Source organism: Spermophilus citellus (assembly GCF_964194105.1).
Source record: "Spermophilus citellus genome assembly, chromosome: 2".
In the NCBI taxonomy this organism is placed as follows: Eukaryota; Metazoa; Chordata; class Mammalia; order Rodentia; family Sciuridae; genus Spermophilus; species Spermophilus citellus.
In genome coordinates, this window is record NC_138183.1 from 11,013,273 (window position 1) to 11,025,830 (window position 12,558).

The following is a 12,558-nucleotide window of genomic DNA, read 5'->3' on the forward strand; positions in this document are numbered from 1 at the left end:
GGGTGGGGCTTCATTCAAATAGAACCATATTCACAAGACAGGCCTCTCTGGCCAACCCCTAGTGGGGAAGGCAGGCCAGGCTCTGCGGAGCACCTTGAGATAGCTGTGAGGACAGCTGTGACGACATCAGGGCCAGGGTGCCTCAGCAGAACCAACAAAACCACACCAACCGCTGCCTCCTTGAGATGGGAGCACGCTCGGACCTCCCTTCAGTGACCGGGAAGGGACTCGGGTGACTCCCAGTGAGAAGTGCTGGCTCTCTCCAGACTGTTTCCATCACTGTCCACAGCAATGATTCTTAGATGACGGATGGGCCCATGTCACCACGGCCACTGATGGGGTTTGTGGGGACTCCTCCCTGTCACTCGCTCATCATCATCTGGCACCTGTCCCCCTCCCGCCTGCTCCATTACCGTTCCTGCAGGTCCTCATCACTTCCCTTCAGGGAAGCAGCCTCTCCTGCCTCCTCTTCCTCACTCCTGGCTAAGCTTCCCTAGATCTGGTCATGCTGGGCCTCCCAATCCTTCCCTGGCTCCTCATGGCCTCGTTATGGAACCCACATTCCTTAGTTGAGTGCAGTGAACATTTATTGTTTGGTTGCCCAGCTCCTCCCATTTCTGGGATTCCTGTACTCTTTCTGGAAACTTCTCCTTAACCACACACACACACACACACACACACACACACACACACACACACACTACAATCACAGAATTATGGTGTGAATGATGTTAGTCAGCATGACTTCACCCTGAGCTCAGGTGATTGGCTCCAGGGATAAGGAAGTGCTCAAGCTGCACCAATCAGAGGCCTTCCCTGGAATTTTAGGCCTGGAAATGAAATGAGGAGTCAGGCTCTTCAGATGTTGGAAGCGTAGGACTTGTAAATGAAAGAGGCCTTTTTGGCCATGCCTTGTCATGTGGATCCAGGAGAAGAAAAAGTCACTTGTCAGAGAGAGGGTGGAGCAGAGCAGAGGCACAGAGACTTATAGGGCATGGGACACATGGAACATCTCCTGGAGTGGCTACTGGGGCCTTTAGGCCAACTCATACCCTCAACCAGCCAGCTAGGTCCTTTGGCCCACCCTCACTTTTGCACTTGAGTTTTCCAGTGGTAGGTTCTGTTACTAGCAGCCAAAGGGAGAGCCTCAATATTTGACAACTGGGTTGTGACCACCAGTGATATTGACCCTGGAATAGGGTTTTATAGGGCCTCTGGTGTTCAGAACATTAACCTTTGGGTTGCTGAAGAGTAGAGAGGACCAGATGTTCCAGGGAAGGGTCTGGATGGCCTGGTATCAAGGGTGCAGTGTGGCCAGCAACTACTTACCAACTGAACGGAGTAATATGCTATCTTAGGAAGATGTCACCTGGGAATAAACCCTGATCACCAGCAGAACTGCCTGTATAGCCAGATGGGTGCTGCCCAGAACTGGAGCCTGAGCTGCCATAAAAAGAAGGCAGAGGCTGGGCGGCCTCAACTACAGAACTTCATCCTCAGTTCTAGGAAGTCCAAAATCAAGGGGCCAGTCCATGGAGCCCCTGGTGAGGGCTCTCTTCCTGACTTGCAGATGTCCACCTTCTTGCTGTGTCCTCGTCTGATGACAGAGAGCTTATGAGCTCTCCCCTCTCCCTCCCATGGCAGAGAGTGCCCTGGCTGTCTTGGGACATTAGTCCCACTGTGATGGCCCCACTGCCATGACTTCATTTAATCCTAATGACTCCTCAAAGGCCCCAGCTGCACACACTACCCTATCGGGGACTTCAATATATGAATTTTGGGGGACACAAACATTCGTTCGTAAGACCACCTGCTTTCAACATTCACTCAACAAATGTCGTCACTGTGCCAGGCACTGAGGACTCAGTGGTGTCGAAGGCAGAGCTGGTCCCTCTCCACCCCTGCATGGAGCTGTGCGGTTGGGTCACCATTCTCTCGGCAGGCATGCCAGAGTGACACCATTGCCTCTGGGGTGACTTCTTCTTCTCTGTCCAGCTAAGTCATTCCAGCCTCCCAATTCCTCTTCTTCTCAGACCCCTCCATCTGTGTGGCCCCTCCCTCTGCCCCATTTATTCCCCTCACCCCCCATTCTACTCTCTGAGTCTCTAGAAACTGCCTCATGCCACCAGATCTGCAGCCCTCACAGATGGGTCTGGTCTCCATCTCCCAACCACACAGAAGCCAAGAGATTTCAGAGGACTGGGATGGATCAGGGTTGTCTCCATGTCTCCTGGCAGCAGCTGACCTAGAGCTCTGCACATAGTAGGGGCCTTAATTGCCTGTCTCACTGATCACTGGTAACCCGTCTTATTCCGCTAGTGCACATTGCTGAAAGATGGAAGGGCAAATGGAAAAAGCCAGAGGCTATGAGGAAAGCCATCGCCCCCTTTAAATGTCCTGCTGCTCTCCCGGTCCATAGCCAACTGGAAAGGTCAGGCCTCCTGACTCAGGTCCTACCACAGCCCCAGCTTTACCAGAAGCTCCCATCACCCTGATCCACTAGTCTGTGGACCTTTGCACATACTATTCCCTCTGCCTGCACCTGACTCCCCACCCTGTTCCTCTAAATGCTAATGCTCCAGGAAGTGGGTCCTGACCACCTCCCACACCCACCCCTGGGGACCTGGTCCAATGGTCCCCTGCATGCTCTCATGGATCCATGTACCTCTCTAACATTTTGTCATTGCCTGTTTAATTGTCTATACTCATCCTAAGATCTATGTAGGCAGCAGCTGCCTCTGGTCAACCTAACATGGTGCCCCAGGACCTGCCAGAGTACCATGGGAGGGAGAGAGAGGGGACCTGGCTTTTCCAAGTGTGCTCTGCACCGCAGTAGTAGCAGCAGCTGTATCAACCAGGTGCTTGTTAGAGATGCAGCTTTTAGCAACCCCATTCCCCCACCTACTCTGCCATGATCTGAACTTTCCAAGTTCCCAGGGGACTTATGTGCACATAAAGTCTAAGAAGCACTTATCTAGGTCAGTGGTTCTCAAACTTGGTTGCACATTGAAGTCACCTGTGGGGTTTAAAAATCTCCTGATGCCTGAGTTCCACCCAGGGAGAGTCTGATTGCTTTACTGTGGACTGGGGCTTGTTGTCTGGGTGGTTCGCTACCCAGTGCACAGTAGGGCTTAAAAACCCTGGTCTAACACCTGTTAAATGAATGAGGCAACATTTATTGAGTACTTCATATGATCTCTCCAACAACCCTGCGAGGTATGAACTAATAGTGTCCCCACTTCTCAGATGAGGAAGATTAAGGCTCGGGACAGTGAGAACTGCTAAAAATAAGCAACAGGGTCAAAGTCATGTTCTCTGCCTGCTCTAAGCTGCCTCCCTGGACAAGGACAGAGTCATCAGAAATCAAATTCTGCTCCATCCTGGCTCCTCCTCTTTGAACAGGCAGAAGCCCCTGTAGGCACAAGGAAAAACAAGCCCCTTGGGGCCCTGGGAGGCAGAAACACACATAAATAAAACTTGAACCCCGGTGCCCGCTGCGAAGATTAGGCATATATTTATAAAAATCACCAGAGCCGCTGTTCCTCGGTTTCGTGTTTCATTTACGGCGAACACAAATAGCTTCGGCAGGAATATCTGGAATCAAAACAGAGCTGCAGGTTCCGGAGCATCTGTGCTATAGGGGGTGCAGTATGCACTGAGATAATTTTAGCCGAATGTGTTATAAACAAGATCTGCAGAACCGCGCGGCGGGCTGAGTTTTGAAAACTTAGGATTCTAAATGTATAAATTGTTTGGAACATTTAACATCTAGTCATTAAGCAGGCACCCCTTGCCCTCCGTTTTCAGCAGCATGGCAGCCTCCAGCTGACACCCCCTTCCCAAGTATTAAATAGGACCACTAGACTGTGATGCGCACGCAGGCGCTCACACACACACACACACAGGCACGCACATGCAGGCTCACATGCACACACACCAGCTGGTCCAGATCGTTCCTTGGAAGGCAGGAGCAGCACGAAGGCAAAACATCCGTTCACCGCTGTGTCGCAAAGAATGTTTGTCAGGGACCCAGGCCTTTTTTTTTTTTTCCTATTGAATTTTTTAAACCAGTCTTACACCTCGGGTTCCAAACACCCGCCTAGGACGGAGGGAAAGAAGGAAGGGGAGAGAGGCAGGGAGGGAGGAAGGAAGGCCCGGGGATGTTCCTACGTTGTCATCAGCTCTGCGTCATCACAACCTGGCCAGGTGTTCACAGGGGCAAACTGAGGCAGGGAGAAGCCACCTGCCACACATCAAAGCTGTGTCAGGAGGTAAAGCTGGGGCTTTAACACAGGGGAAACTGTTCAAATGGCATCTGTGACGGATAGAGGGTCTTGACATCCACCTGAGTTGTTTCTTTGGGTACCTTTTCCTGTTAAATAATCCTGTTTGAACCATAGTGCTCTATGTACATGGCAACAATGCAAACGGTTCCCAAGTGTTGGTGACAAAAACTCAGCAGTTTCCCAGCCACTCCTACCTCCCCCATCCAGGCCCATCTAAAAGGATTTTTTTAACATGTCTTTCTAATTCTCAGGTGGGTAACTCCAAATCTCTATTAATTTCCTTTTCTCTCTCTTTCTTGGTTTATCATCTTTATACAATATCAACTCCATGATCTAAATGATAGGAGTTTAGCTCAGTTAATCTATCTATCTTTTTTTTTTTGCCCCCAATGTATGACATTTAAATAATTACTTTTAAATCTATCTGTTAGTTTTGAAACTTTAAGGGGTATGTAAATAATTTACTTAAGGGCTGGGGATGTGGCTCAAGCGGTAGCGCGCTCGTCTGGCATGCGTGCGGCCTGGGTTCGATCCTCAGCACCACATACCAGCAAAGATGTTGTGTCCACCGAGAACTAAAAATAAATAAATAAATATTTTAAAAAATTCTCTCTCTCCTCTCTCACTCTCTCTTTAAAAAAAAATAATTTACTTAAAATCGTTGCTTCATATTTGTGACCCTTTAACCATTTAAAAATTTTTCTTGACCTCCCCAACTTTGAAATTGAGAATTTTTTTGCACCCCTTCCCTCTGCTCATCCTTGCTTCCAGCCACATCTCTCTCTCTCTTCTTTATTCTAATTTGTTATATATGACAGCAGAATGCAACTCAAGGGGCTGGGGTTGTGGCTCAGTGTTAGAGTGCTTGCCTAGCATGTATGAGGCACTGGGTTTGATTCCTGGCACCACATAAAAATAAACGAATAAAATAAAGGTGAATAAAATAAAATAAAGGTATACTGTCCATCTACAGCTACAAAAAATTTAAAAAAAAGAATGCAACTCAATTCATATTACACAAATACAGCACAATTTTTCACTTCTCTAATTGTACACAAAGTAGAGTCACACCCACACCGTTCATGTTTTCATACATGTACTTAGGGTAATGTTGTCTCTCTCATTCCATGTCTTTCCTACCCCCATGCCCCCTCCTTTCTCTTCCCTCCCTTTTGCCCTATCTAAAGTTTGTCTAGTCCTCCCATGCTGCCCCCACATCTCCAATATGAATCAGCATCCTTATATCAGATAAAACTTTCAGCATTTGTTTTTTTGGGATTGGCTAACTTCATTTAGCATTATATTCTCTAACTCTGTCCATTTACCTGAAAATGCCATGATTTTATTCTCTCTTATTGCTAAGTAATATTTCATTGTGTTTATATACCACATTTTCTTTATCCACTCATCTGCTGAAGGGCATCTAGGTTGGATCCACAGTTTAGCTATTGTGAATTTTCCAGCCACATCTCTTTTTACATTGTGAAATCCACTAGTATTTGTGTTCTGACCTTTGACTACAACCAATTTCTCTGTGCTTTCTCCATTTCTAAAAGTTGCAAATCAATAAATAGCATTTCTGTTATCATGTCTGTGAAAACATTATGTATTGCTCAGTCTTAGAAGTCTTAGGATTCCGTTTCTTAAAGTCCAGCGTTAAGATCCATGAATGCCTGGCAGGACACTCTACCTGGCATCATGGTCTACTTGATTCTCTTTTCTAATACTCTATCAAACAGTCAAAACATTGCCACATTTTAGTTTGTTTTGTCTTTGGATCATGACTTTGATGACACATTTTATTTTATTTTATTTTATTTGCATTTCCTGGAGTTTTTAATTGCCTTTCTTTTCTCTCTTACACTCTATCGTATTTTCAAATTTTTATTCCTCCACTAGACAATCAAACTCCGTGTTTGTTCATAAACTTCCTTTCCTGACACATCCATTCTCTTACTCCCTCTGGACAGGTTATTCTCCAATTCTGCAGCCTCACTGTCTCCCAGGACTTCTAATCATTGCAGTTTTAGGTTGGACCCATCATTTCAGGGTCCCATGTCATCTTCTTTCTTGGTTTATTTTTGTTCTTGTTATTTGTTTCTTTATTTTGCTAAAATAAATGTTAATATAACCTCCTAAAAAAAGGAAACACAGAAAGTAAAATTTGTGAATTATTGAATGTTTAATATTCTCTCCTTCACATTTGACTGTTGGTGATGAGAAGAGAAGTGAAGTTGAAAATAATTTTCCTTCAGGATGCTAATTATTTGTCCTTCATCTTTTACTATGCTTCCATTTTTTTTAAGACTGCTTTTTCTCCCTGAAAATGTTTAGGATTTCCTCTTTACCCAGCTATTTCATGAAAAAGTGTCTAGATACAGGTGTTTTCTCATGCTGGGTGCCTTTCAATGCAAATACTCTGTCCTCCTTCAGTTCTGGAGAATTCCCTGCCGCTCTCTCTTTGACTATTTTCTACTCTTTCTGAGACTTGAGTTGATCCATAGAGAACTCATCTTTTTGTAAATTTTCTAACCTTTTGACATTTTGTCCTATATACAGGAAGAAATCTTCCTCTTTATGGTCTAGGATTTCTGACTAATTTCTTTTTTCAATGACAGTTTTCATTCTTTAGAATTATCTCTGTTCTCCTAATTATTCATTTCTTACAAAAACCTGTCTTTGTTTTATGGCCATATTATTTTCTAATCTGATCTTCTATCTTCTGAATTAGTTCTACTTCCTCCCAGGTCAACTTTTCTATTTAGCTTCATTTTTCTCTGTAATGAAATTGATTCTTCTCCTCCTCCCCCTCCTTCTGTGCTGACATTAAACTCAAGACCTCACGCATACTAGGTAAGCACTCTACAACTGAACTATACCCCCAGCCCTTTAATTTGTCTTTATTTTGAGAGAGGGTCTTGCTAAGTTGCCTAAGTTGGCATTGAACTTGAGATCTTCCTGCCTCAACTTTCTGACTAGATGGGATTATAGGCCTGTGCCACCACACCCAGCCTGATTCTCTGTATCTTTTTTTTTTTTTAATTTTTTAGATGAACACAATATCTTCATTTTCTTTATTTATTTTTATGTGGTGCTGAGGCTTGAACCCAGTGCCTCATGCGTGAGAGGCAAGTGCTCTACCACTGAGCTACAACCCCAGCCCCTGATTCTCTCCATCTTAAGAAGAATCTGTCTTGTGTTAGTCAGCTTAGTGTCTCTGTTACCAAAATAATTGACGAGAACAATTTAGAAGTGGAAAAGTTTACTTCAGTTCAGTTGTAGAGATTCAGTCCGCGGTTGGCCATCTCCATTGCTTTGAGCCTAAGGTAGAGCGTCATGGCCAAAGCGTGTGGTAGAAGAAGGTTGCTCAGCTCCTGGTGGCCAGGAAAAGGATGGGAGGGGGTGTTTCCCAAGCAAGATGCACCCTTCTAAGGCACACCCCCAGTGACCCATCCACTCCAGCACTGTCTAAAGTTACCACCCAGTTAGACCATTCATACTAGGATGGACTGATTAGGTTAGAGCTCTCATAATCTAATCATTGCATTTCTGAATAGTCCTGCATTAACATATCCAAACTAGAACGTGTCTGTTCATGTTTATAAATGGACTGGGTAGTTATGTGGGCCCTCTGCTACTTTATAATAAGAAGTATTGGTTTTCTACTAGGCCTCTCATCTACTGAAAATTCTGACTATGTGGTCTGCATGGGACAGGATGAGCTACGTGACTGGCAGACTTTGTTTCAAGGCAAGGATGCCAAGAGCCAGTGTGTACAAGGTCCCCCAAATGCCAAAGGAAGGGGATCTTCAGTGTAGGTCACCAAAATGCATTCCAAGAGCTTTTCCAAATGACTGCCTGGCTCTCTTAGACACAGCTTTCTGCTTGGGGCCTGGGAGCAGATGCTGTGGCTTGCTTCCTCCCTCAGGTGTGGGCCTGGGCTGCGGAGGCACCCAGCTGTGCTCCCAAAACAGAGCCACAGGCAATGTCCTGCCTTCAGCCCCTCTTCTCACTGCGCTCCACCAAGCCCACTGGCTCCAGGGTGGGGTCTTCCCCGGGCCTTCTGTCCTCCTCCTCTGTGACCTTCTTGGAGCATATTCTAGGCTGGGCCCATCCCATCCATCAGCCCACTCCCATCTGTTTCTACCTTTCACACATTTTCTGAAATCTCTTGTTTCAAGAGAAGGATGGAGAAACCGCCATCTCCCACATTCGTTACTGTGGACTTATTCCTGTATAATCATTTCCACTTTTATTTTGGTGATGCGTCAGGAGCCATAGGGGACAAGGGTGAGTGCTTCTGGTTCATCTGAACTCGGGATGCTGAATGCCTGGGTCCCAACAGGAGTAACTGTGAAGGAGCAGGAGGGTGGGGGTGGGGGGGAGTTGCTACATTTCACAGATTTTAAATAGCAATGACTTCACACTAAAGTCATTTTGTATAAGATAATTTAATGCCATGCAATTTACATTAGGTAAATGACTTTCTACTAAATGGTAATACCTTAACAATTTTTTAAATAGCATGGAAGAAGGTCCTAATGGGTGGTTTTCATTTGTTCAATGTGGCCACTTTCACAGTGACCCAGGACGGCTGGCATATTGCCTATTCTTTGCAGATGAGAAAACTGAAACTCAAAGAAGTTGAGTTACTTGCTCAAGGTCACACAGTCAGGAAGTGGCATTTCCCAGGGAAGTTTCAAGGATTTAACAGGGCTAAGATCAGGGTGAAATTTGGACAGACTCCAACTTAAGAGGAAGTGGTGATGTGGTCGCATCCCTCAAAAGAAGAAATTCAAATGGCAAACACTTATACCAAGAAATGCCCCAAATCATCTGCCATTAGAGAAATGGAAATCAAAACCACATGGAGCCTGGCAAGGTGGCACCTGCCTGCAATCCCAGCTACTTGAGAGGCTGAGGTGGGAGGATTGTAAGTTCAAGGCCAGCCTCGGCAATTTCGTGAAACCCTAACTCAAAATTTTTAAAGATTTAAAAAATAAGAAAAGGGATAAAGCTCAGTGGCAGAGCACTTGCCTAGAATGCATGAGGCCCTGAGTTCAATCCCCAGAGCCACAAAAACAGAACTAAGAAGAACAAATTAAAAACAAAACAAAACAACCCATGTTGAGATCTCACCTCATCACCGTTAGAATGGCTATCGTAAAAGAACAACAAATGCGGATGACCATGTGGGACAGTGCTTGCAAGTGGTAGGTGGGAATGCAAACTGGTATAGCCATTGCAGAGAATGGTAGGGAGGGTCTTCAAAAAGCTAAACCTCCATCCATCACACCAGCCAGCAACTCAACTTTCAGTCAAATATCCAAAGGAAGTGATGTCAGCATATCAAAGAGATACCTGCATCCCTGTGTTTATCACTGCCAGATTCACAATCACTAAGATATGGAATCCACCCAGATGCCCACAGATGGGTGAGTGGATAAAGAAAATGTGGTGTATATGCACAACAGAGCATCACTCGCCATAAAGGAATGCAGTCCTGTCGTTGCCGCCAATGAGTGGAACTAGAGGATCTTGTGTTAGGTGAAATAAGTCAGAAAGGTAAATACTGCATGTTCTTGATCATGTTTGGAAGCTAAAATAACATTAGTCGGAATGTAGAATAATTGATTACTAGAGGCTGGGAAGTGGGGGAGGGGTGAGAGGTTGGATAGCAGATATCAGAACACAGAAGCAGTGAGTTCTAGTGCTCCACAGCACAGAGGGCTGACTTGCCATGGATAGGAAGAACAGGGGACAGCTGTGCCCAGCCTCTGCCCATGGAGTCAAGGTAATGAGGTGGAAGTGCTGTCACTCTGATTTGATCAGTGTACCTTATAGACCTGTATGTACCCCATAAGTATGTAAAATTATTATATGTTATTGTATGTTAACCAAAAAAATTTTTTTAAATGATATTTAAACCTGGTGAGGCAGGATGTTCAAAAATAGTCTCAGCAAATTAGCAAGACCCTGTCTGAAAATAAAAAATAAAGGGGGTTAAGGATGTGCTCAGTGATAAAGTACCCTGGGTTCAATTCCCAGTACCAAAATAAAAAAAAAAAAAACAATGTTTAGGGAGAGGGAAGTGCTAACTATCCTGATTTAATAATTATACGTTGTATGTATATATTCAGTTATCACACTGTACCCTATAAATTTGTACAATTAAAATAATAATATATTATTTAAAAATTTGCAAATCGTATATCTAATAAGGGATCTGTACCCAAATCATGCAAAGAATACTTATAATTCAATAATAAAAAGACAAAAATTCAATTTAAAATTGGGCTAAGGATCTAAATAGACATTTCTTAAAAAAAAAAAAAAAAAAAAAAAAAAAAAAAGATCCAGGCACAGTGACACACAACTATAATCCCAGCAACTTGGGAGGCTGGGCAGGAGGATCACAGGTTTAAGGCCAGCCTCGGCAACTTAGGAGATCCAAGCAACTTAGTGAGACCCTTATAAAAAATAAAATGGACTGAATGTGAGTAAATGGTAAAGTGCCCCTTAGTTCAATCCCTGGTACAGAAAGAGAGAGAGAAAGAGAGAGAGAGACAAAATAGCCAATGTGTGAGTTATATATCAATAAAATTGTTAAAAAGAAAAACATACAAGAATGAAAAAGAGGGAATGAAACCACTGTTACATTGTGGCGGGTGACAGGGGAGGACATGACCAGGTGAGTGGGGGAGGGGACAAGAGAGACCTTAGCAGAGTCAGGAAGTTGGTGACACGAAGAGCAGACCAGACCCAGAGGATTGTTTGAACAGTCACCTCATCCCTGCCTGCATCCCTCCTAAAGTGGCAGCAAACCTGGCATTAGTGACCATGGCCTCCTCCCGTCAGGCTGGGGCAGGATGAGGTCCTCTCTAGGAACATCCCACCCTCCCCCATCTTCCTCAAACAGGCTCCACTTACAGTCACAGCTAACTAACATCCATGGCAGGCAGGGCGGATCCATTTAAAGCTGTTTTTATTATGGGACATTTCAGACATGCACAGGGATGGGAAGGTGTGCCCAGCCCGTGCCCGAGCTCCATCAGCTGATGTGCTTCATTTACACACTCGACGCCACCATGCACTAACCACCAGGCTTACACAGCGTATCTTGTTGAATCCTCACAACAAGCCTCAGAGCTTGCCCCCACATCCCCGCCAGCAGCCCCCAGTCCCCACCCTATGCCATCCCTCATTGCCAAGACGGGACCAGGTGACCCATCTTGGAACGAGTGTTGAGCCAGAGAGGCTAAGAGCTGCCAGGGCAGGATGGAAGCTGCAGAGTCCAAAGCAGGAGCCCCGCTATGGCTGACTGCGACCTTGGGCAGGTTCTCCATGTGTCTGCCGGGACCCTCGGTCACAGGGTCCCTCTGGAGCTTCAATGACACAAACAGTACCAGCGCCTGGCACGTGGCGGGTGCTCTACAAATGGTGGCTGTTTTAACAGCAAGGAAGTCATATTGACCTTGAGTGCGTGGTAGGATCTGCAGGCAAATTCCAGCACAGGAGCAGGGTGGTCGGCAGGCAGGGGGACAGCGCCACACCTTCTGGGAGGAGCGCTACTTGGTTGGAGTGGAGCCTCTTTAATAAAAGTCAGAGATCTTGCACCTCTGTAGGGTCTCAGTGGTCATGACAGCCCAGTGCTGGGAAATCAGGGTGTCCCCTCTAGACTCCATCTCAGCCCTGGCCCTGGAATAATAATGACTATCAATGAGACCTTCATCATGTGCCTGACCCATGACGTCCCTGGACTAACAGAAGTGACAAAGTGTGATCTTCAGGCTGAGCCTTAAGAGACCCATAGCTTCCACCTCCTCCTCTACCTTCTCCTCCACCTCCTCCTCCACCTGTTGAAACACTTCTCCTTGGAGCCTGTCCCCAGTGTGTGCGGAGCCACACAGAGAGGTTCATGGGGAAGAAAAGTAAGGTCCCTGTCCTGCCGCCCTGGCCGAAGCTCTGGCCACACTGCTGACAGTCCTGCCTCCTCTGTAGGGAGGCACTTTTGGACTCCATGCCTCCCAGAGGCCTGGAGGACACTGTGTGGAGCAGGACTACTACCTGGTCAACCCACAGGACCCTGAGAAGCAAGAATAGCTATTGTTTTAAAGCTGCAGGGTTGGGGCTGGCTGTGACGCAGCAATGGTCCCCAGGGCACTGCATGCTGGTGATGTGGCAACGGACTGAGAATGGTTAAACAGCGGGAATTCCTGGAATCTGGATTCAGTTCAAGTGCAGAGCCTGTGACTTTCTCAAGCACAAGACG